Below are 26436 nucleotides of genomic sequence, written 5' to 3' on the forward strand. Positions count from 1 at the left end.
TATATACAAATGCATATACATACACATACATGCATACGTACATACACATACATATATGTATACATATATGTATGTGTGTATACACATATGTATGTGTATATACATACACATACATGCATACGTACATACACATACATATATGTATACACACATACACACACACATATACACTGATGTATGGATGGGAGTAATCTATTTGGAAGAGAGTTCCCAAGGCAGGTTTTTTTTTTCTTTACTAAATAAAATAGTAAAAAAAAGTAATCATACACCAGGTATTTATATATATTTTTTCTGAGTAGGGAAAAGTTGAATGTGAGAGATATTATGAAGGCAGAATATTCTTTCATATACAAGTAAGGAAAAAGATGGGAGGTTACTAAACATAGATGATGAATTGACCTAATGTTGAAGGTACTATCTTTAATCATTCAATAAACCTTTATTTGTTTAGTGCCACCATGTGACATGTTCCAGTGATAAAAAAGACAAATATGAAGCAGCCTTTGCCTTCAAGGAGCTTACATTCCAGGAAACAATATGAATCTTGACAAATAAATAAAAAATATATACAAATCACATACAAAGAAATTTCAAGGACAAAGATGCTAGCAATTAAGGTAAGTTAGTCAAATAAGTAGGCTTCTTGTACGAGATGACATATGAGATGAGCCCTTATGTGTTCTGAGACAACAGTGAGGAAGGAGCTAATTGCAAGCACAATGTACAGAGTGTGCAGAGGAAAATACATGGAAGATGGAAAGCTATGAATGATGAATAGCAAGTAGATGAGTTTAGCTAGAACTCTAAAGTCCATCATGAACTTAATTTTATCCAAAAAAAAAGTTATTTGGTGCCAGTTACAAGAAAGGGTAAGCATACTTAGAATGAATGAGATAATGATAACAGACTATGAGGGTAAAAGATTTAGTTAACCAATATTTTATTCTATTTTTCTATCAAAACAATCATGATAATGAAAATGTATAAAGTAAAGATACATACCTGGAGCCTGCCCAATGAGCCCCATTTTCATAGCACATGCGCTATGGTCTGCATGATGCCAGTCCAGGTGGATCTTGGAACCCTGCTTCCAGAAATGGGTGATAACATATAATAGATGGGACCTATTTCTTGATTCACACATACATAGGTATTCTGGCTATATCCAGTTTTCTTACAATGTGTAAGAGAGGCAATTTAATTGACTGCTGAGGCAAAAGTGAGAATGCTTTTTAAAAGGCACAAACTGACCAAAGCCAAGGGGTTTTCTTTTTCCAACCTGGCTACAATCAAGGCAAGAAAGGATGTCATAAAGAGAAAGTGCCTTGGTGTGTTGATGCCTGCTGAATTCATGCCAACTTCTTGCTCAGGAGCCAATCAAAGGGCTCCTGTTCTTCACATGCTAAGAGAACTAAAAACAGTCATATTGTGTATGTATTGATGAAGGTGAGGAATAAGGTCCTTACATTATGTGTCAGGAAGTCTTTCTCATAGCAGGCTCCAAAGTCTCTTTCATGAGGGCTGGTAACAGGCAGAGCAGGGTGGGTCTGCTCTGAAGCTTAAATGGTCAGGTCCTGAGTCACTCATTTTATACAAAACTGAAACAAGATAAAAGTGAATAAATTATAAAATACCTTGTAGTTCTTTCCCAATGAATAAAAATTGCTCTTATAAGCCAAATTCATTATGAATAACTAAAAATAAAACTGAGTATAACTTTTTAAAATTTATGTATACACACACATACATATTTGTTCATTTTATTAAATATTTCCCAAATACTTAAATTTTCAACATTCATTTTTAAAAGTATGAGTTCCAGATTTTCTCCTACCTAATGCACCTCCCCACTCCTTGGAAAGACAAATAATTTAAAATCAACTATATATGTGAAGTCATGTAAAACATATTTCCATATTAAGCAGGTTGCAAAAGACACACACACACACACACACACACATACACACACACACACACAAGAAAGTGAAAAAAGTATATTTCAATTTGTACTCAGTGTTCCTTAGTTCTCCCTCTGGTAGTGAATAGTGTTTTCCATCATGGATCTTTTAACATTGTCTTGGATTATTCTCTTGATCAAAGTAGCTAAGTTGATCATCTTTACACTATTGCTCTTACTGTGTATGATGTTTTAATTCTGCTAATGTCACTTTACATGAGTTCATGTAAGTCTCCACTGCTTTTTTTTCTGAAACCATCCTGCTTGTCATTTCTTATTGCACAATATTATTCCATCACTATCTTCTATTACAACTTGTTCAGTCATTTCCTAATTGATAGGCATTCCCTCAATTTCCAATTATTTGCCACCACAAAAAGAGCTGCTATAAGTATTATTTGTACTAACGGGTCCTTTTTCCATTTTCTTTGATTTCCTTGGAAAACAGACCTAGTAAAGTTATTTCTATGTCAAGGAGTGTGCCAAATTTTATGGCCCTTTGGACATAGTTCCAAATTGTTTTCCAGAATGATAGGACTAGTTCACCATTCTGCCAACAGTGCATTAGTCTGCCAATTTTTCCACATTCCCTCCAGCATTTATGTTCCTTTCTTTGTTAAGTTAGACAAAATGATAGGTTGTATGGTGGCAAATCAGAATTGTTTTAATTTACATTTTTCTAATCATTAATGATTTAGAGCATTTTTTCATGTAACTATTGATAGCTTTAATTTCTTATTCTGAAGAAAACCTGTTCATATTTTTGACAATTTATCATCTGGAGAATGGTTCTTTTTTTTTCTTTTTTAATATAACTCTGTTTCCTATGTATTTGAAAAATGATATATTTGAGTAACTTGCTATGAAATTTCCACCCCAGTTTCCTATTTTCCTTATAATTTTGTCTGCATTAAGTTTGTATAAAAGTTTTTTTTTATATATCATGTAATCAAAATTACTATTTTACTTCTTGTGATTCTTTGTATCTCTTATTTGGTCATAAACACATCCCTTATTCATAGCTCAGAAAGCAACATTTTTTCATGCTACCCTAGCTTACTTCTAATATTACCATTTGTTTCATTTATCCATTTTGACCTTATCTTAGTATATGACGTGAGATGTTGGTCTATGCCTATTTTCTGCCTAATTGTTTTCCAGTTTTCCTAGGAATTTTGTCAAATGTCAAATTCTTAACCCAAAAGCTTGAATCTTTGGGTTTATCAACACTAGATTAACGTGGGAAGAAAGGTGTCTCTATGGATAGAGCACCCTGCCTGGAATCAGGAAGAGGTGAATTAAACTTCAGTCTCAAACACTTACTAGTTATGTAACCTTGGGAAAGTCACTTCCTCCTGTTAGCTTCACTTCCTTCATTCATAAAAGGAGCTAGACAAGGAAATGGCAAACAATTCCAATACCTTTGTCAAAAAAAAAAAAAACCCAAAACCCAAAAAACAAAAAGCAAAAAAAAAAAGTAAATGAGATCACAAAATCACTAAGAGTTGGACAAGATTGAAATGACTTAAAAACAACAGTCTACAGTGGTTCATTTACTACTGTGAATTATGTACATAGTCTATTCCATTGATGCACTACTTTATTCTTAGCCATTATCAGATTGTTTTGATGATTTCCACTTTGTAATATAGTGAAAATCTCATATTGGCAAGCCATTTTCTTTCACATTATTTTTTAATGATTCCCTATTGATATTCTTGCCCTTTTGTTCTTCTAAATGAATTTTATTATTTTTTTCTATCTCTATAAAATAATTCATTGATAGTTGGGTTGGTATGACACTGAAAACATGAATTAACTTGGGTAGAATTGTTATTTTTATTATATTGGCTCAGCCTACCCATGAGCAATTGTTATATCTCAAATCGTTTAGATCTGTCTTTATTTCTGTGAAAAGTATTTTGTAATAGTGTTCATATAGCTCCTAGGTTTGCCTTGGAAGCTAGACTCCCAAGTATTTTATATTTCTACAGTGAGTATAAATGGAATTTCTCTTTCTAGTTCTTCCTGTTGGGTTTCATTAGTACTATATAGAAATAGTGATGACTTCTATGGGTTTAATTTATATCCTGCAATTTTGCAAAAATTGGTATTTTTTGTTTATTAATCTTTCAGTTGATTCTCTAGGGTTCTCTAAGTATGCCATATTATGATCTGCAAAGAGTTATAGTTTTGTTTCTTTACTTCTTAATTTTATTCCTTCCATTTATTTTTCTTGTCATATTGCTATAGCTAGAATTTCTACTGGTGATAATGGACATCCTTGCCGCCCCCCTGATCTTATTGGGGAAGCTTCAAGTTTCTCTTTGTCATAGATAATGCTTGCTCTGGGTTTTAGATAGCTACTACTTATTTTAAAGAATGCTCCATTTCTTCATATGTTTTCTAGTGCATTTTAATAGGAATGGGTATTTTATTGTGTCAAAAGTTTTTCTGAATTTTTGATAATATCATATTGTTTTATCACTTTTCTCAACATTTCCATTTTAAGGCTTAATTGGGAATTTTAGATTTGTTTTTCTTCTAGTTTTATTAGTTTGCATGCTCAATTCATTGATCTGCTCTTTCTCTCTTTTGTTGATGCATACATTTAGAGAAAAATATTTTCTCCTAAGTAATGTTTTGGCTGTATTCCACAAATTTTGGAATGTTGTTTCATTGATGTCATTTTCTTTAATGATATGATTGATTTTTTCCATGATTTATTCTTTGACCTACTCATTCTTTAGGATGAGGAAACTGAGGGAATTGAAAGATTAAAATAGTAAGTGGTTAGTTGTGGGAATTGAGTGAACCACACTGATTCCATCTTATGACTCAATTCTGGAGCTAGCTCAGTTCCCTTTCGGTGCAATTATGGGTTCAGTCCAAACTCTATCTTGCAAGAAAAGTTCATTCAATTGTGGGAATTGGAAGAAAACTTTATTGTAGTTGAGCTGGATCACCCTTTACTACTGTAATAAAGCTGGATCACCTTTAACTGTTGCTTAGAGAGCCTTAACTAGTGATCTGGGTCATGCTGACTGGAAACCCAGTCAGATCTGAAGACTAATGCAAAGAGTTTTCTCACAATCATACATCTTATGAAATGAATATATCTCATCTAAAAACTGGCCCCATCTTGATCAATCAGTTATTGTTTCCATGTTCCTTCGATTGTTTACAGGTGCTTTGGGGAATGGGACATTCTTTTTCTTTTTAATTCAGGGAATTGCACACATTTGCTCTCCCCCTCTCAACTTGGAAAGCCCCATATCATTCATCTGAACAGAAACCAGATTACCTAATGTTGTATTGTTTTCTTCTGATTATTATTTTTTTCTGATATGTGAAAATCTGTCTCCTTCTATATTCAGAGTACAGCCCTAAACTGAGAAATGAGCCTGATTCCAATTTGTTAGGCATTTAGCATGCATTGCTTAATAAACCAATATGCTCAGAAGATCAAACCTTTGTTCCTCTGTCATTTGGTGAGCCATGCTATGTCTAGTCAGGGCTCTGACTCCCGGGTTGAATCAAGTTTTCCAGAAAAACAAACTCACTCCCTAGAGCACTCTGTTTAATCTTTCACTGAAGAATTTTTTTTTTTGGTAGAAGACTGTCCACCTTCACCCTCATAGTAGGACTCCTCAATCACTAATTCTTCCAAGACAAGGTAAGGTTTAGGTTTTAGTTTTAGATTAAGTGTGCCAGTAAGAATGAGCTGGTTCTCATTAACACCAACAAATAACAAGAATGACATCACAGCAGAGGTGGCAGCAGAGGGGAAAAGAAACATGAAGGAAAGAGTTAAGGATAGAAGCAAGACTTAAAATCTTGTTAGAAGATAGAAGCACACAGCTGGGAAGCTTCAGGTGAGAGATTACTGATTGATTACAAAAATCTACTTCGTTAGCAAATAGATGCAGGGACAGCCATTGTCTTTAAAGACTGAAAGGCACTTTTCATAAGGACTTACTATTCTCTGCTGCCACCTCTGGCTTGAGAAGGAACAGCAGATGGCTTTTGTAGATGGTTTCATACCCTAATGAGGGAAGGTATTGCTATGAGCTCTCTGTTCTGATCAGATAACCCAGTAATCAACTAATTGAATAACTGTCTGGGCTGTTATATATAGCCCAGCTATAGCCAGCTTAAAGAGTTTGGTGGTTCTTTAGCTTTAAGAGACGTACTCTTCACAGTAAAAGTTAACACCATCTAAATGTCTTTTTAAGGATAATGATTAATAGAAAGTCTTGTTCAAGTAGAGAAGACTTAAGATTTCCCTAGCTGAAAAGTGGTAAGGATCAACATTTAATCAATCAATGAACAGAGAAGCAGTTTTGTGTGGTGCAGATGTTCCTGAAAGGATTAATAACGTTGAAGCCTGAAGCCTAGATTTCTGAGTTTCACTAAACCCAAGTTTTTTTTCTCTCTCATGGGTTTCCATGCCAGGTTCTTGTAAGTGTGTGCCACTTTTTTGCCATAATTATTGAGTTTATTGGTAGGATAGTGTGATATGGGCTTATATATGTATTTTGATGTATTTTATTCTTTATGCATTTGCTTTGCTGTATTAGTATCCATATTATTTTTTATTTCTTTCACCCTTATTAAGTAAATATTTATGTTTCATATATAAAACATATATAAAAACATCAATATTGTGAGTGGTTGTATAAATAATAATTTTTTAAAGTTAATGGAAGCCTAAGAACTGTAGTGGTAAGGGGGGTAGTATATTTTCCCTCAACAATGTTACCCCAAGACCCTGACAGAGTTGGAATATAACCATGTGATATTTTTCTGTTTCTGAGAATTTAGACTTGCTAGTATGAGAGAAGATTAGAGTGAGCCAAACCCAGAGAGAAATAAGGTGGCTCACACGTCTAGTGAAGGTATGATGTCCCAAGTACAACATTGTCAGGATGTTTATAACCCCACAATAATCTCTAGATTTTTAACATGTTAGATTGTGGGAGGACTGTAATGAACTATCTAATTTGTGTCCTTAAATGCTGCTAACACTACCACTCTAGGTCAAGTCTTGCTTCTTCCTGTTCTTGATGACTGTAGTTATCTTTTTACTGATATCCCTCTCTCCAGTGATTCTTCTCTCCAATTCATCCTTTACCTTACTGCCAAAGTAATCTTGTTAATGCACATGTCTAATGTGCTTGCTCAAAAATCTTTAATTGTTCTGCATTGCCTTTTAAATAAAATATATACTGTGCAGTCTAGCATTCAAGGTCTTCATCATTGTGGTTTCTACCTGCCTTTCTAGCTTTTTCTTCTTCCCCACTGTCTTCCCCTTTTCATAGTCTACACTCCATTCAAACTGCACTAATTATTTATTCCTCCAAAATTTTAAACTGTCTTCTTCCACTTTTGTACATTTGCCAAATTCTGTCCCCATACTTGAAAGGAACAATCCCCTTTCCCCACATCTCTGCATATTAAAATCATTATTCTTTCCATTTGTTTCTCTACTTAGCCTCTCATTACACTTCATCATTTAAGATGTCACCGAGAAATTTTAAAATAAAAAAAAATGAACTAGTGCTATACTGTTACTCTCATAGTATTAGGAGAAAGTGAGGATGTCATCCAGTATGCCAGGTGACTGTTCAATGTCTCATTATGGAGGCCTGGACAAGAATCACACAGGATAGGCAGACATAGATGAATTGCTATTTACATCATCAGAGGGGACTTCTGAATCAAAAAAGTATTTGAGTATTCAAAAGAGATTAAACTGGTTCTGATACTTCTCATAAAATGGATGGAAGTTACAATTAAGTAGATTTTAGCTCAATATAACAAAGTCCTTTGAACAGTTAAAATTTCTCCTAAAGTGGAATTATTTGCTTCCAAACAGAAGAAGGTTGACACAAATCTTAGCCTAGGACACTGGCATGGGATGAATATTGTAGTAACAGTAATACAAAGCAGACACTGTAATGGACTGCATACTAGAGGTTCAGCAAATAACAAAAGTCTGTTTTTGCAATTAGGTTTTCTAATCTGATGTCTAAATTGTGAAGATACTTCAGTTCACAAAATTATTTCATGACAAATAGGAAAAAAAATTGAATGTTTATTTTTTAATTCATTGAAGAATAATATAATTTTAGAGTTAGGAGAGAATTTAGAGGCCATTTAGTTCAAATCTCTCATTTATTTTTTTTCCTAATATGAGGAAAAGAAAAATTAAATGATTTATCCAAAGGCACAATGTATATATATAGCAACAGGGCCAAAACTAGGATCTAGATTTTATTATGAGCCAGGTACTTTCTTTCTCCCTTGTATAATATTAAGTTTTTCTCCCACAAAAAAAAAAAAGATTGTTTTTATAACCAATGTCTCTGATAAAAGCCTAATTTCTAAAATACATAGGGAACTGAGTCAAATTTATAAGACTACAAGTCGTTCCCCAGTGGATAAATGGTCAAAGGATGTGAACAGGAAACCCTCAGATGAAGAAATTAAAGCTATCTATAGTCATTTAAAAAAAGCTGTAAATCACTATTGATTAGAGAAATGCAAATTAAAATGACTCTCAGGTACCACCTCAAACCTATCAGATTGGCTAATATCACAAAAAAAACCCTAATGACAAATGTTGGAGAAGATGTGGGAAAATTGGAACACTAATGAATTGTTGGTGGAGTTGTGAACTGCTCCAACCATTCTGGAGAGCAATTTGGAACTATGCACAAAGGGCAACCAAATTATGCATACCCTTTGATCTAGCAATACAACACTTCTAGATCTATATCTCAAAGAGATCAGTAAGGAGCAAACAAGACCCACATGTACAAATATATTTACGGCAGCTCTTTTTGTCATGGCAAAGAATTAATAAATTGAGTGGATGCCCATCAATTGGGGAATGACTGAACAAGTTGTGATATATGTATGTAATGGAAAATTATTGTTCTAAAAGAAATGATGACTAGGGAGATTTCAGAAAAACCTCAGTGATGTTGAGTGAAGTGAGCAGAACCAGGAGAACATTGTACACAACAACATGGTGTGATGACCAGCTTTCACAGACTTAGCTCTTCTCAGCAATACAATCACCTATGACAATTCCAAAAGACTCTTAAGAAAAATGCTATCCACATCCATAGGAAAACTATAGAGTCTGAATGCAGATCAAAGCATCCTAATTTTCTCTTTTTTTCTTTATTGTGATTGTTCTTTTTTGTTCTGATTCTTCTTTCACAACGTGACCGATGTGGAAAGATGTTTAATATGATTGTACACGCATAGTCTATTTCAGATTTCTTTTTAAGGGTGAAAGGGGAGAAAAGGAGGGACACAAATTTTTCCAACTTAAAATTTTATGAAAGTGAATGTTGAAAACTTAAAAAAAATTAAAAAAATAAAATTCTTAATTCTAAAAGAAAAGATTATTTTCTATCTTTGGAATTTTACAATGACAATGGTAAAAATTTAATCACTATTCTTGCTGTAAAGTTTGCTTCCAATTAGGAAGATCTGCTTTTGCTGGAAACCAGACTGTGTTGAGGGAAGAATAAATAAATAGTAAATAAATAAATAAAATTGAAAAAATAGTAATGTATATCCCCTCACACTTTCCCCCTTTAAGTGTGTATGTGTGTATGTTTGTGTGTGTGTGTGTGTGTGTGTGTGTATACGTGGATCTGTACCCATATCTATCTATATGTGTGTATATATATATATGTGTGTTGTGTGTGTGTGTGTGTGTGTGCGTGTATCTATATATCTATATCTATCTATCTTCACACCTACATCTACCTGTGTATATATTCAAAGAAGCCAAACATTTCCAGAAAACAATTTAATCTTAATTATTTAATAAGATCTTAGAAATTCTTTGTTCTTTCTATTACATAGTCCTACTTCAGGAATTTAGTGTCTTGTAGTTCAGAATCTTGATACAGTTGACTGACAATTCTCCAGTGTACTGAGAATGAACCAGTTTTTCTTTTGAAATATATGTAACAATTTAACAAATTTATGACTCAAGGTTCAATTTTCTGTTTGCTATATATAATAAATATGTGACCAGAAACATAGTTTTTGGGGAAAAAAATAAATGTTTTCATATTCATAGGCAAAATACTCTGCAGTCCATAAGCATCATTTTGGGAGACCCATAGGAAGTCTGATATATGACACAACTTTTCTTCGAAACATATGTGATTTTACAAGTCAAGAAAAAATATATTGGCACTAAAATGTCATTCTACATTGGGTAAATGTATCAACAACATCAGCAATGGTAATAACTAGTGTTCATAAAGCAATTTAAGATTTGAAATGTACTCAGGTTATTGCTTCTAATAATACATTTTAACATATTTTTGGCCTGATATACCAACATATTATCAATATTCAACTCACTTGGCTACTGACAACACATGAAACAAATATTTTGCAACAACAGTCAATTAACCATTTAAAAAAAACAAGACACTTTCTTGTAGAAAATGACATTTCAATCATTGTCAAGACTATGACACTTCCACACTTGTATTTTTAAAGAAAGCTTTGAAAGCAATAATATTGACTCTTTTGGAATTATGAAAGATTGAATTATTTGGAAGAAAAAAAATTGCAAAATATCTCAGAAATGACGATACCTAGTTTACCCCAAACCTGAACAAGAAAAGCTTCTGCAACATGCTCACGAAGTAATCAGGAAGGCAGAGATAAGATAGTGGAGAAAAGGCAGGGACTCACCTGAGCTCTCCCTAGAAACCCTCCGAACAACTTTAAATAATACCTCAAAACAAATGTAGGAGAGGCAGAACCTATAGAATTACAGGGTGAAACAATTGTCTAGCTCAAGACAACTTAGAAGGTCAGCTGGAAAGCTCTGTCCCACAGAGCTGATAGTGGAGCACAGTCCACTGTAGGCCATACCATCACAGAGCAGCCCCAGAAAACCAGGAGCAGTCTTGGGAGTCACTAAGTCATTAGCTTCAGCTGCTCTTTGGGATCTCTCAGCACACAGAGAGTAAGAAGATCAAATAACCAGTTGGAAAGAGATTACAGGGGTCTCTTTGCTTGCACTGGGTATAAGACTTCTTTTGCTTAGTCCCTACTTGGATCCAGATCATAGTATTAGGAGGCAGTCCCAGGGCAAGGAAGAGTACTAGCACATCAAGTTTGTAGCTTCAGTGGATCAGGGACCCTCATCACAGTTCCAGGGTACCAAAGAGTACTTATGATTACTCACAGACAAGAGCACAAGCTAGGAGAGGAGTAAATACATCTCTCCTTAGATCACACCATGTTGGAAGAACTGAAAACTTACAGGTCCCTAGAAGTATCTCTGAAAAGAGTCACACAAAACCTTCGAAGTGAGGGATAGTGCCCCCTCTACTTGGGAAGCAGAGCCCCACTTTAACAAAAAGATAAAAGTCAAGAAATGGGCTGGAAAATTGAGCAAAAAAAACCAGACAAAAATCTGGCCATAGAAAGATACCATTTTAACAAGCCAGACCAAAACACACACTCAGAAAAAGACAACAAAGTGAAAAGTCTTACACCAAAAACCTCAAAGGAAAATGTGAATTGGTCTCGGGCTATGGAAGAGCTCACAAAGATTTTAAAAATTAAGAAAGGAAGAGGAAAAATGAAAATGATGCAAGAAAATCATGAAAAAAGAGGAACATAAAATACTGAAGAAAATATCGCCTCATAAGACAGAATAGGCCAAATGGTATCAGAGGTCCAAAAATACAGTAAGGAGAAGAATATCTTGAAGAGCAGGAAAAAAGGTATACAAAAATTCACTGAACAGAAAAACTCCTTAAAAAGTAAAATTGGCCAAATGGAAAAAAGGCACAAAAGCACACTGAAGAAAGTAATTCCTTAAAAATTACAATTGAGCAAGTGGAAGCTAATGACTTTATAAGACATCAAGAAACAATAAAATAAAACCACAAGGATGGGGGAAAAAAAGACAATGTGAAGTACCTTATTGGAAAAATAACTGACCTAGAAAATATATCCAGGAAAAACAATTTTAAAAATATTGGACTACCAGAAAACTATGATCAAACAGAGCCAAGACATCATATTTCAAGAAATTATCCAGGAAAACTACCTTGATATTCTAGAACTGGAAGGTAAAATTTAAATTGAAAAAATCTACCAATCACACCCCCTGAAAGAGACATCAAAATAAAAATTTCCAGGAATACTATACAAATTCCAGAGCTCCCAGGTCAAGGAGAAAATATGGCAAGGAGATAAAAAGAAAAAGAAAATCAAGTATTGTGGAGCCACAGTCAGCATAACACAAGATTGAGGAACTTCTACATTAAAGGATTGGAGGACTTGGAATACAATATTCTGGAGAGCAAAGGAGTGAGAATTACAATAAAAAATCACTTACCTAGCAAAATTGAGTATAATCCTTCGGGGGAAAATGGACATTCAATAAAATAGAGGGTTTTCAAACATTGCTGATGAAAAGCACAGAGCTGAATAGAAGATTTTACTTTCAAATACAATACTCAAGAGAAGCATCAAAAAGTAAATAGAGAAGAAAATCATAAGGGACTTAATAAGGTTAAACTGTTTATAATCCTACATGGGAAGATGATACTTATAATTCATGAAAACATTTTCATTATTAAGTCAGTTAGAGGGAAAATGTATTGACAGAGGACACAGATATAAGTTGAATATGATGGATAATCTCTAAAAAATAAAATTAAGGGGTGAGAAAGAGGAATGCACTGGAAGAAAGGGAAAGGGACAGGTAGAATGGGATAAATTATCTCACACAAAAGAGGCAAGAAAAAGCTTTTACAGTGGAGGGAAAGATAGGGGAAGTGGGAAGGGGAAAGCATGAATGTTACTGTTGTTGGAATTGGCTCAAAGAAAGAATCACATGCAATACTAGGGGTTGGGAACCTGTCACCTCTAGCTGACATGTGGCCTTCTAAGTACTTGGGTGTAGCCTTTTGACTGAGTCCAAGTTACACAGAACAAATCTTTTTATTAAGGAGATTTGTTCTGTGAAGTTAGGATCCTATCGAAGGGCAACACTTGAAGACCTAAAGGGCTGCCTTGAGGCCACAGTTTCCCCACCCCTGACTCACTCAATTGGGTGTAGAAATCTATCTTATCCTACAAGAAAGTAGGAGGGGAAAGGGATAAGAGAATAAAAGGAGTTGCTGATAGAAGGGAGGGCAGAATGGAGGAGGGCATATTGTGAAGCAAAACACTTTTGAGGAGGGACAAGGTGAATAGGGAAAATGAATAGAATAAGTAGGGTAAATAAGGTGGAGAGAAATATAGTTTTCAATAATTGTGAAAAAACCTTTTCAAGCAAGTTTCTGCGAGAAAGGTCTCATTTCTCAAATACATAAAGACAATAGTCAAATTTATAAACATAAGAGCCATTCCTCAATTGATAAATAATCAAAATATATGAACAGTCAGTTTTCATATGAAGTAATTAAAGCTATCTTTGGTCATGTGTAAAAATGCTCTAAATCACTATTGGTTGGAGAAATGCAAATTAAAACAATTCTAAGGTATTACCTCAGACCGATTATATTGACTAATATGGTAGAAAAGGAAAATTAACAAATGTTGGAGTGAATGTGAAAAAATTGATATACTAATACACTGTTGGTAGAGTTGTGAACTGATTCAACCATTACATAAAGCAATTTGGAATTATGCCCAAAGAGCTATAAAACCATGCATACCCTTTGACCTATCAATATCACTACTATGTCTGTATCCAAAAAAAATATTAAAGAGAGGAAAATGAACTATATATAAATCTATCTATCTATCTATCTATCTATCTATCTATCTATCTGTTACCTCTTTGAGGGGATGTCCATCAATTGGGAATGGCTGAACAAGTTATGGTATATGATTGTAATGGAACACTATTTTGGTATAAGAAATGATGAGCAAAGGGGGCTGCTAGGTGGCTCAGTGGATAGAGCACTGGCCCTGGATTCAGGAGGACCCGGGTTCAAATCTGGCCTCAGACACATAACACTTACTAGCTGTGTGACCCCGGGCAAGTCACTTAACCCCATTGCCTAACCAAAAAAAAAAAAAATGATGAGCAAGATGCTCTCAGAAAATCCTGGAAAGACTTACAGGAATGCAAAGTGAAATAAGTAGAATAATAACAATAACATTATACAAGGTAATAGCAATGCTATAAGATAATCAAGTGTGAATAACTTAGCTATTCTCAGCAATACAGTGATCTATGACAACTCTGACAAATTTATGATGAAAAATGATATCCATCCCCAGAGAAAGAACTGGTAGAGTCTGAATACAGCTTAAAATATATTTTTTAACATTATTTTTCTTAGTTTGTTTTCTTTGGGTTTTTTTGTCTATGTTTTCTTTTATGATTTAATATGAAAAAGTATCTTGCATGTCTACACAAGTATAACCTACATCATTTGCTTTCCTTCTCAATGCGGGGTGTGTATGTGTGTGAAGGGAGGGAGAGGATTTGGAACTAAGAATTTTAAAAACAAATGTTAAAAAATGTTTTCCCATGCAATTGTGGAAAATAAAATACCAAATTAAAAAAAAAAGAAATAGTCATCCAACCTTTCTTTTGTTAGTCTTTATAATCATGATGCACAACCAGAAGAGAATATAAATAGTTGTGAAAAAGAGAAGGGAATGGGCATTCAATGAACCCTACATATGACAAAACATAAAAAGGCCAAGGAAACATTTATTAATAAAAGCATAATAGAGATTAGTAGGAATTCAGAAGAAAACAAACAAGCAGGATGGTTTTGAAAGTATTATATTGAATTGATTACATATTTGTTAAAAAATCAAATTGAATAAATTAGAGAGAAAGGTTGAAGATGAAATCACAAATATTTCCCTATTGCATATAGTTTGATCCATTTGAATTTTAAACAAACAAAAATATATGTGTGTACACACATACATGTACACACATTCATATATGCACATGTATGTATATACACAAGCCTTATGTGTGCATGTATGTGCATATATTATATGTGGAACTACTCTTTTTATGTTAAATCTAGAATTTAAAAAGAATACACCATAGAAACTGCATTCTCTTCATCAGCCAGTCAAATAACACTTTCTGATAAGAAATGATTATCCAGGAATGGCTTACTCATTATGAAGCAATGTAAGATCTTTCTGATGATGATTTCCTTTTCTAGGTGTTTTCTAACTATCTATTTTAATAATAAGTTCTAGAATTTTTTCAGAAATTAAGGTTAGGCTCCCTGGCTTGTCATTTATGGAATTATTTCTCTTCTTTTTTTTTTTGAAACATCATGATGAATGAGTGCGATACTGCAGGACTGGAGGGATGCAATGTTGGCCTGACTTTCAAAAAAAAAATAAGGGGGGGGAGGGGCTCAGTCATCACATTTGTCATTTAATACCAGAGATATTTAACACCACAGAATACAGTTTATCAAAGACTGCTTAATGTTCTCTGGCTAAATTTCTTTTATTTATTTTGGGAGCCATCACACATTGAACTTAGCATTAATTTTTATTCATGAGTAGAAGCAATAATTAGGGAAATTTTGCTTATTTTGAAAATCTGGAAAACTGGTTGATGTCTGTTGATTATTTTGTCTTTATGTCATTATCTTCTGGCTCTTTGACATACATATACTAATTAAGCACCATGGATATGCTGGGTGAGAGAGGAGAAGAAGCAAACAGAGAGGTTAAAGCAAGAGAAGAGACAGAGTAGGAGAATTATCTTCTTCTCACAGACAATTTTATTCACTTTTTTATGAAAAAAAGTATTTAACTCATTTTAGACATGTAAATGGTCCAAAAGAAACAAACTTGTGCTTTATGATGTGATTTTAAGAAATGTCCTGGGTTATTTGAAAGTTTATCCCATTTCTCTGTGTGTGAATGTGTAAGATCAGGAGTACATTTATTATCTGAGGCATCATAGGAATTGACAAGTAGTTCACTGTATAGGACTTTGAAGCTAGAAATTCCTAAAATAAATGAATAATCAAAGTAATGTGCATGAATCTAGCTGACCAACACAACACACTAGAGCAGAGTTACTCCATTCTTATAGATTTGTTGATACATGTTTAAAATATGATGTTACACGCTGACACATATACACATGCACACACATATATGTGTGTATATATGTGCGCGCACACACACATATATATGTATATATATATGTATATGTATATATATATATATATAAAATGTCATGAAGCATATTCATGTAGATATAGCTAAATCAAACATTTCAAATGCTGTAGGTGAGTCTGGCTGGCTAACTCACAGACAACAGCTTAGCTGCTCAGTTCTTCATCTCTTTGCAATTGTCACCAGTAATATCATCATTAATATTGAGAATTTCCATAGGGGCTGATACTATACAAAACATATTCAGATGAGTCAAAAGACTGAGTGTCTTTTGGTTTTTCTGGAGCATTCTCTGTGTTAATAAAATATGTCATTCTCACTGTTCATAGTACTTAGACATTTTGTGTCAAATTCTTTTCATAATATTTGTTTCATATGTCTTTGCTGAACAACTACACTTTATTTCTGTGCTGTACCTAGGGTTTGTAAAGGGTATGTGGGAGGAGTGAGGAACTACTTCAGCCCTATGAGACTCTTTGATGGTTTATATGACCCTAATCAAAGAAGGTGAGAAGATGGGAGGAGAAAAGTAACTACAAATTATAGAATTATGTAAAACCTTTTTCCTAGAAATAACCTCAGAGGTTATATATTCCACCTCATACATGAAGTATGAACCATTTCTCCAATATCCCACAAAGTAATGGCCTCAGATGAAAGATACGCGGCATTAGGGAAAACATCGCATCCTTATTTCCTTAGGTAACCCATTCCATTTTGAGGCAATTCAAATATTAAATATATATTCTCTATATTTATTCAAAATTTCCCTCTGTACAATGAATTCCAATTAGTCTTAATTTTGTCTTCTGGAACCAAACAAAGCAATACTAATACATCTGCCATATGACAGGCCTTCAAATTTCAAATATAGCAATCACATAGTTCCTCCCTAAGTCTTCCATTGTCAAGGGATAAAATTCTCAGTTCTTTCATGAGATTCTCATGTGATATAGTTTCAATCTCTCAACATCCCAATAATCCTCATCCAGAACATTTAGGTATCTAAATGTCCTTTTTAAAATTTGACATCCAAGAGTGATTGAAACACTCCAGAATTTGTCAACCTGGAAAAAGTATAAAGGAACTATCCAAATACAGTTTTATTAATGAACCCAAAGATTGCATTAGTTTTTTTTTTATTTGTTTGTGTGGTTTTTTGTTTGTTTTTGTTTTCATGTTATAATTATTAACTATATATAAAAAACAGTCCAGTAAAACACAATTCCACATAAAACTTTGTCTAGCCTCATTTTTCATCATTCTCTACTTCCACAGTTAGATTTTTAAACTTAATTGAAAGGTCTGAAATTTAATATATGAAAGAAGCATCATGGGGAAAAAAAGAGGTGGAATTGAAAGTGTTAGAGAACTGAATTCAAATCTCACTTTTGAAATATTAGCTCATTTAGTTAATGTTAGAACTAATTGAATTGACCATAGGCATGTCACAATCTCTCTGAAATTCAGTTTCTTAATCTTTGAAGTGGTCAAAAGAAAAAAAAATTTATATATATATATATACATATATATGTATATATATGTATATGTATGTATATATATGTATACACACACACACACACACACACACACACACATATATATATATATATATATATATATATATATATCAAACTACCTACCTCACTGTGTATGTGTGTGTGCATGTGTGTGTGTGTGAGTTTCTAATACTCTATACAAATATGAATACTACATAAAACCTAGTGATGGGCCCTAAGCTCTTGACAGTGTACACAGACTCATATTCAAGGAAGATATAAGGTAGGCTACTTAAACATTTCAATAAAGAAATAAGTCAAGTGTGATACTCTATTGAAGGCCATTTTGCCAAAAGCAGTGCAGCACTTAGCATTATAATTAATAACCCATTTGCTGGGATATGGATATCCTAGAGACAATAACAAGTGGAGAAGAGATACAATAATAATTTCTAAAATCTCTTATATAAGAGCAGTAATCCTCACCATTTATCAGAAACGCTAATTCATTGTGTTCTACAGCTAAAAATGGTCTCAGCTACTGGATATACATGGCCAATGCTCTCCTTTCAATATCACAGATACTGTAACTGTGTACTTATTTTAATGGGGTTTCATGAAAGTTTTCCAGCTTCCAACAAACAATAACACATTAGCAATAGACACAGAGATGAAAAATCAGTTTCCAGGAGCTGCTGACAACCACTATTCAAATAGATATTCAAGATATAGAGCCATATGAAGAACTGTTTTAATGACCTGGTAGGTACGCATTTTTATGTATCAAATGAGATAATATATGTAAAACATTTTTCCCATTCTCAAAGCCCTATATAAACATAAGTTATCACTGTCATCATCGTTATTCATGCCTGATATGATTATCAATTATGTCTGCAGAAAATTTAAGTTTGTTTCACTACTAAAAGAAAATGTGAAAGAAATTAAAGTGTTTCCCTTTTCACTGCTGTATTAGAGTGGTTGAAGGAGTCTAGGATTGAAAGACGGAAATAACCCAGAAAGAAAGTCAGAAAGAGAAATGTGTATGTATGCGTGCACGTGTGTGTGTGTGTGTGTGTGTTGTGTGTGTGTGTGTGTGTGTTCTGAAGTGCAGGAAAAGAAATCAATGTCAAAAGGTGGGCAAGTAATAGAATATAATACATTGGAGGAAAAAAAATACCAAAATTGGAGTTATACAGAATATGATAGAAAACAGACAGTTCTCTTGGAGAAAAATTCTAAAAAGAAGCACCGTCCAGTGATCCACTGAAAATTAAGGATTCACAGGCTCTAATGCATGGAAGGAATGGTATCACTAGTAGGAGAAGGAAGAGATATATGATATTAACTAGATAATTACAATTGAAGTATAGAGATATAATGGAATTATTGGTTCTAACAGCATTTTTATTATTCATCCATCCATCTAACTGTCCACACATTTGTGATGTTTAAAAAATTTGAGACAGTTTCTGGGTAATTAATCATTTTATTAATAAAATAGGTCAGTGGCCCTCTCAAATGACAAAAACCCCTCATAGAACCTACTCAATGCTTATATGTCCTTGGAAAATTGGGTGATCCTGAAGGTGGCAATCAACTCTGGTTGGGTAACAATTTATGAGAAAATGAATATTATAATGGGGACTGGGCAATATTTCAATGAAAATGTTGGAGTACATAACATTGAACACCCAAATCGCGGTCAAAGAGATTTATCTATTTCCATATTACATTTGACAAAAAAGAGAGTCCACATTTTCCCAGACCTGTCTGATTAAACACAATGAGAAGGAATCCACCCATTTATCCAAACTTAGAATTTATTTGCTGTCTTTGATTAGATCTTAATCTGGGTAAGTCTTTGCCCAATATTCCCCATAGTGGATGATTTCTGGATGATAAGTAAAGAAAGGGGGAAAAAAAACCCTTAGTTTTAATTCAATAATTGGTTATTAAATACAAGATAGATATAATCATTTCTCTCAAGATCATGCATTTATTCAGCAAGTAATCACTTAGTAAACCATCTGATATGTCAGGTGCTGTATCAAGTGCTGGGGACATAAAGAAAAAAAATAGTACTTGCCCTGCAGAAGCTTATATTCTCTTTCTAGAGGAAGAATATCATATGGGATTTAGAGCCAGAATGCCTGAGTTTGAGGCTAGCTCTGCCAACCTATTGAGCACCTTGCTTGCTGCATGACTATGGACAAGTAAATTTTGTGGATATTATATGGCTCATCTAGCATGCTGTCTTTCTGAAGCCTGTATCCAAGATATGACAGAAAGCCAACCAAGAATCATAAAAAATCAAACACTAATTACTTCTGCTAATTCACATCATAAATGAGTATTTCCAGATACAATTTGTAAAACTCCTACAAAGTCAAGCAACTGAAATATCAATCAACACAGAGTATATGAATAAAGAGTCAAGTATTTGACAAATTGTATACTTTCTGAACATTTCTACTGAAAGAAGGTAGAGAAAATACTAAAAGAAGAATTTCAAAAGTTGATTTAATTCTAAAAAGACAAAAAATCTGCTTCATGATGTTGAGTTCAATGAGAATTTTGAAAGTAGATGATATGCTAGCTTGAAATTCAGGAAAATGAAGTAATAGATGAAGTGAAAACTGAGAATTGGAGCTACACAATAGGGTTAGTACTATCTATTTAGATAGTGCCAGAAATTGTACTAGACTCTGGTGATGTGATTTTTTTAATAAATAATTACTGCCCTCAATATTGATCTGCCCTCAAATACTTCCCTCCCCTGATTATTCTATTAATAAAGAGGTGTTATACTATAGAGAAAATAACATGGTACTAGGCATCAGAAGACCTGACTTTTAGACAAGATCTGAGTTAGTAACTAGCTGTATCCCTAACTTGCTGCATTACCTTGATTAAGTCATTTCTCTTTTCTGAAACTCAGATTCTTCATTTGTAAAATGAGAATAAGAATCTCTGCCCAACCTACCTCAAAGAGCAGTTGTGAGGCTTAAGTTGTAGTAACATGAGGAATCTATAAATGTCAGCTATTTGTGTTGTTTAAAAAGCTAAATGGTTGATGTAATTTTGTATTACTCACGTAACGCTGACTTTCCTGTACTTCGTTGTGCAATTGGAAGACCGCTGGCTTAAGTGTCAGGAAAGAGCCTAAGTAGACCTGGGTTTGACATAAACTAGCAGTTCAACAATAGGCAAGACCCTTGCTTTCTTAAGTGACCATTTTCCTCATCTTTGAAATGAAGATTTTGAACTACATCTGGGTTTCTAAACTTTTTTTGTTTGTTTCATAGACACCTTTAGAAGAATATTGAAGCATATGGACCTCTTAGAATAATGTTTTCAGATGCATAAATGGAAATGCAATAAAAGGAAACCAATTATATTGAAATGCTATTATTAAAATATTTTAAAGGCAAAACTCAAAGACATTATTATCATTATTGTTTAAGATGTTGTATTGTTATACCTCCAAGAGTGTTACTTCATTTCATGTCTTTCCTTTGAACTACTTGTATTGTCTGCCTAATTAATAAAGGTCAAGGTCCTTGTCAGTACTAATGATTCTTGATTTGGATTCTATTTTGGACCACAAAGTACTGTGAACTAGGCTTAATCTTGTATAGGGGTTCTCTTCTGTGGCTTTGGCAGGATATGCTTCTGGTTGCTACAGATAAGGCTTCAGACAAATAGTTCAGGGAAATTTAATGTATAATTGGTACCTATAATTCAAACAAATGAGCAAGGAAAGGTATTGATAAGCAGAAACTTTTCAGAGGAGAATGACTAGGATTGCAAAAAACTTCAATCAAGTTACATAAAGACAGTTTGAAAGAACTCAAAAAGTAGATGACATATGAGAAATTTGAAAACTGCCTTCAAGTACCTGAGGTGTCATTATGTAGAAAATACAGTAGATTTGCTTTGGTTCTTCCTTAGGGCAAAATTAGGATCATTGGCTGGATGTTACAGTGGCAAACTTGGGCTCCATGTAAAGGAAAATACCCTAACACTTAGAAATACCTGAAAGTAGAATAAATGATCTGCCTCAGAAGATAAAGAGTTCCCTTTTATTTGGGGTCTCTAACCAAATGATAGATAACCACTTGTCAGACACATTTTAGAACATATTGCTATTCTGGAATAGTCTGAAAGACATGGTCATAGAGCCCCTTCCAATTTAGAGTTTCCATGATTCTGTGAATGGTCAGACATGTGCCCTGGATTTTAAAAACTAGTTTCCAAAATTCTCAAAGTACATATAGGTATGAGATAATGATCATGGAATCTTAAAGAGATTGAGATTATGACTCAAGATAAATGGAAAGATCTAAAAGTGAGAAATCAGGATTATACAATTACAAATAAACCATTAAGAAAGGAAAGGAAAAATATCTAAATCTGCGAGTGTAGCTACAAAAGGAGCTCTCTGGTTCCCAACTTTAAGAGGATATATGCAAAAAAAAAAAAAAAGGAAAAAGGTCCATATAATTAAATGAGAATATAGAAGAGGGACACCAATCTATGAGACCAATATCAGAAAGAAAGAAAAAATAGAATGAAGTGAGGTTTGCAAAATCCTGAAACACACAAAAAAGAAAAAGAAAAACCTCTTAAGTGTTTGGATCAAGAACAGTAAAGAAGGGGTATTTTCACTAGATAACAAAGATGAAAAAAAAGATGGATGATATACTATTATTATAAAGAAAATCCAAAACCCAAAATTATTTTTTTTCCTTTTTGGCTTCTCTATAAATATGAATGGTTGTAAAAGTGGAAAGTACAGGATAAGTTTCATAAAGTGGAACGGTATCCTAAGATAAGTTGAGCAGCAGTATGCAGAGCTAGTAAGTGAATTACATACAAAGGAAATGCCAAGGTTGAACCCAGAATCTGTAAGTAGTCTTTTAAAAATGGTGGATGAGAGAATTAAAAATTTAAAGATCCCAATTTTTTTTTAAAAAAGGGATACGGATGGAAGACTACAAATTATCCTAAGAGTATTTCTCTTACGAAAAGTTAAAATAAGGTATTTTTAAGTGATAGTTTTATTTCCACATATTATTCACCTTTCTTTTCAGGCCTATGGCAGAATTTTGTAAACATTTCAGATGTATGAGCTTTCAATGAAAACATTTTGAAGCATCAACCTTTAGAGTTACACGACCTTCCTAATATAGTTGATTATTTTCTAATTGGAATATCCCACTTTCTCGTTTCACTTCACTATATGTTATATATATATATATATTGATCCTCTCTCAATTTAGTTAAATTAAAGTTGTTATAGGAGCAAATACAAATTTCAACAGCTGTAGAGGAATACTACTGACTCAAATCCTATATTTCTAAAGATCTCACTGGAAACCTGAATTATGGAAATCCATATTAATCTAATAAAGGTTTATTAAGCACTTACTATGTACAAAATGCTGTGACACATTTTAAGGATTAAAAAAAAGAGTAGTTTTTATCCTTAAGGACTTACATTAAATAGCAATAGGCAACCCATGAGAGGTTGACTGCGTCTGGGTGACTCACGCAAAATTTTAATTTTTTTAAGACTAACCTAAAAAGGCAGAATAATATTAGAATAAAGCAGAAGACTGTTGTGTCCTCTCCAAACCTGTACTAGTTCCTACTTAGAGGCTGTGGGGAGTTGATATTTAGGCCTTCATAGCATTCCATCTCTTCAGTAGCCTTCAATGTATGATGGGAACCCTTTGATCATTTAATATCTCCAGCCCTTAATATGTCACTGGAAAAGAAAACCATCAGACTCTTTTTGCTGACTGTTAAAGGGCTCCCTGAACTTGTCTTCTTGAGTTACCATATTTTCCAGAAACATTGGACCCAGAGTGTGCAGAAGGTACTCAAACATGGCAGGGATGAAGCTCTCCACTGAGCAGACATAATTTGTTGTTTGCACCCCAAGCTGGACTCCCTGTGTGTCTTTGGGAGTCAAGATAGGGACCAGCCTGAGAAATTGTTTGTGCAGCTGGGACTCTTATAGATAACAGACCATCTTATCTTCATGGTTTGACAGTTCCCAATGGAAAAGAATTCTGCTTTTATCATCACTTTTCTCCTCCCCTTCAGGAGGGAATTATTCCTTTCCCCACCCCTACTGCTCTTTTTCTCCTCCCATCCCTCTCCCCTTTAGGATGAGATTGCTGTCCCTCCTCCTCCCTATGTTGAAATTTCATAAATATGCAAGCTTCTCTTTGGATTGTGAACTCCTTGCACCTGGAGTTCCACATGCATGTTCATTTCTCTCATAATAAGTCCAGTTGCAATGCATGTCTCACAGACATGTGGTTTGTTGTTGTTATTAACATAAATCTGTGTGCTGCCAGGCTCAGAACTGAAGCAGACCTTGTTCTAGTGCCTTTATCACTACAGGTCGGGGTTTGGGAAGAGTCAGTACCCGAGGTGCACATGTCAGAAGCCAAAGTCAGAGCAGAGGACCTCATTCCTTCTTGTGGAGGGTCCTGGAGCCCTGCATCACAGCCCATGACAACTTTGCTGGCTAAATTTCCTTAAGGATTATCTGACTGTGGCAGGCTCTCTTGGCATCTCTCATTTCCTCATCTTCAGCAAAACAAAGAAGAATGTGACTTTTAGGTTGATCTGGCTTTCTGGGGGCCTTACTCCAACCTTCCCGGTATTCTCAAGCTGCCACTGGATGCTAGATCATCAGTTCTCACAACTACCACTCTTGTTGCTCAATGACTTTGGTTCCCATGAAATTCACATGAAGCTCACTGCCTCTATGCTCCAGACCATGTTTCCATCCTTCAACATGAGTAAGGTGAACCTGAACTATGTAAATTGTTGCCTTCTTTTTAGCTACAATCACAACTCTAAAAAACTCCAGTTCATATACTATGGAAAAGTTCCCAGAATGAGCCACTTAGAGGATTTCAGACTGTCAGAAAGTGAAGCAGAAGCTTACCCTAAACTTGAGAAAATGAAGACTTAGCAGAAGTCCTTGGGTTTACTGAGAGCGGTAAGCCTCAGGATGACTCTAGGTTGACCATACAGCTCATCACGATACAAGAGGGCATCAGAAATGGAAATGTCCTCTACCACAGACTTGTGTGCGAGTCTGAGGAGAAGCTGGAGGGCTGCTCTGGCCACCAGAGAAGAGGCTGAAGGCTGGAAGGTATGCAGTGTGTGAAGTCCCCAGATGTAGACAAGGGGTTAGTAACTGTGGTGCAGAGGACCCTGGAAAGTTGTCTGGAATAGTCCATGTGTCTGAAGAGGAAGAGAATGAGGGATAGTATTTTCTTTTTTTCCCCTCTTAATAGTATTTTATTTTCTTAATATATGTAAAGATAGTTTTCAACATTTATTTTTGTGAAATTTTGAGTTCAAATTGGTCTCCTTCCCCTTCTCCCTTCCCAAGACAGCAACTAATCTGATGTAGGTTATACATGTATAATCATGTTAAACATGTTTCCACATTAGTCAAGTTGTGAAAGAAGAATAAGAACAAAAGGAAAAAAAAACACAAGACAGAAAAAAACAAACAAGAAAATGAAAGTAATATGCCTTGATCCGCATTCAGACCTCATAGTTCTTTCTCTGGAAGTGATTAGCATTTTCTATCACAAATCTTTTGGAATTGTCTTGAATTATTATATTGCTGAGAAGAGCTAAGTCTATCATTAATTAATCATCATGCAATGTTGCTGTTGCTGTGTACAATATTCTCTTGGTTATGCTCACTTCACTCAGCATCAGTTCATGTTAAGTCTTCCCAGGTTTTTCTGAAATCTGCCTGCTTAACATTTCTTATAGAACAATAGCATTCCATTACATTCATATACCACAGCTTATTCAGCCATTCTCCAATTGATGAACATCCCCTCGATTTCCAATTCTTTGCCATCACAAAAAGAGCTGCTATAAATATTTTTGTACATGTCGATCCTTTTCCCTTCGTTATGAGCTCTTTGGGATACAGATCTAGTAGTGGTATTGCTGGATTAAAGGATATGCACATTTTTGTAGGCCTTTGGGCATAGTTCCAAACTGCTCTCCAGAATCCAGTTTGGATCACTTCGCAACCCCACCAACAATACATTAGTGTTCCACTTTTCCTGTATCTTCTCTAAAATTTATCATTTCCCTTTTCTGGCATATTAGCCAATCTGATAGGTGTGAGATGATACCTCAGACTTGTTTTAATTTGAATCTTTCTAATCAATAGTGAATTAGAACTTTTTTCATATTATTATAGATAGTTTTAATTTCTTCATCTGAAAACAAGGCAGAATATTTTCACCAAGCAATTGGTGGAGAACCAGATGAAGACATGTTCCCACAAGTGAAGCAAAGATGAACCACCAACATCTCCCCTGAACACCCAATCTTGAATGACCAGCAACCAGGAAGAGGCAGAGGTAGGCATCCAAATGGTGGGTTTTGAGTAACCAAAAGCACACAGCCCAAAGTAGCCACAACTGGCCATTTCCTTGTGGTCAAGCCTTGGGAAGAGTTTTGACTTCCAAGAGGTGTAGGAGCAAATCCACAGCAGCAGCCAGAGCCTGAGATTCAGCTGAAGGATGAACTGATTGCCATTTTTTTTTCTTTTCTGGAGAAGGGATAAATACATTAAACATTATGGCTTATAAAGACAGGGGAAGAGTGTCTCTCCTTCATGTCCCCCTCCCCCCTTATCCTGTCTTCAGTCCTCTAAATCTAGTCTGTTAAGCTTCTTCAACAGGGAGAAAGGGGAATTGAAGTAAGAGGTCTGGTTTCCCCTCTTGA

General features: G+C 34.4%; 1 pseudogene; it reads left to right on the forward strand.

Moving 5' to 3' along the window:
* The first annotated feature begins 1045 nt into the window (after window positions 1–1045).
* On the forward strand, window positions 1046–26217 carry LOC110217446 (suppressor of SWI4 1 homolog; annotated as a pseudogene).
* Window positions 26218–26436: the final 219 nt, after the last annotated feature.

This window comes from Phascolarctos cinereus, unplaced genomic scaffold (assembly GCF_003287225.1).
Source record: "Phascolarctos cinereus isolate Bilbo 61053 unplaced genomic scaffold, phaCin_HiC Scaffold_9;HRSCAF=440, whole genome shotgun sequence".
Lineage (NCBI taxonomy): Eukaryota > Metazoa > Chordata > Mammalia > Diprotodontia > Phascolarctidae > Phascolarctos > Phascolarctos cinereus.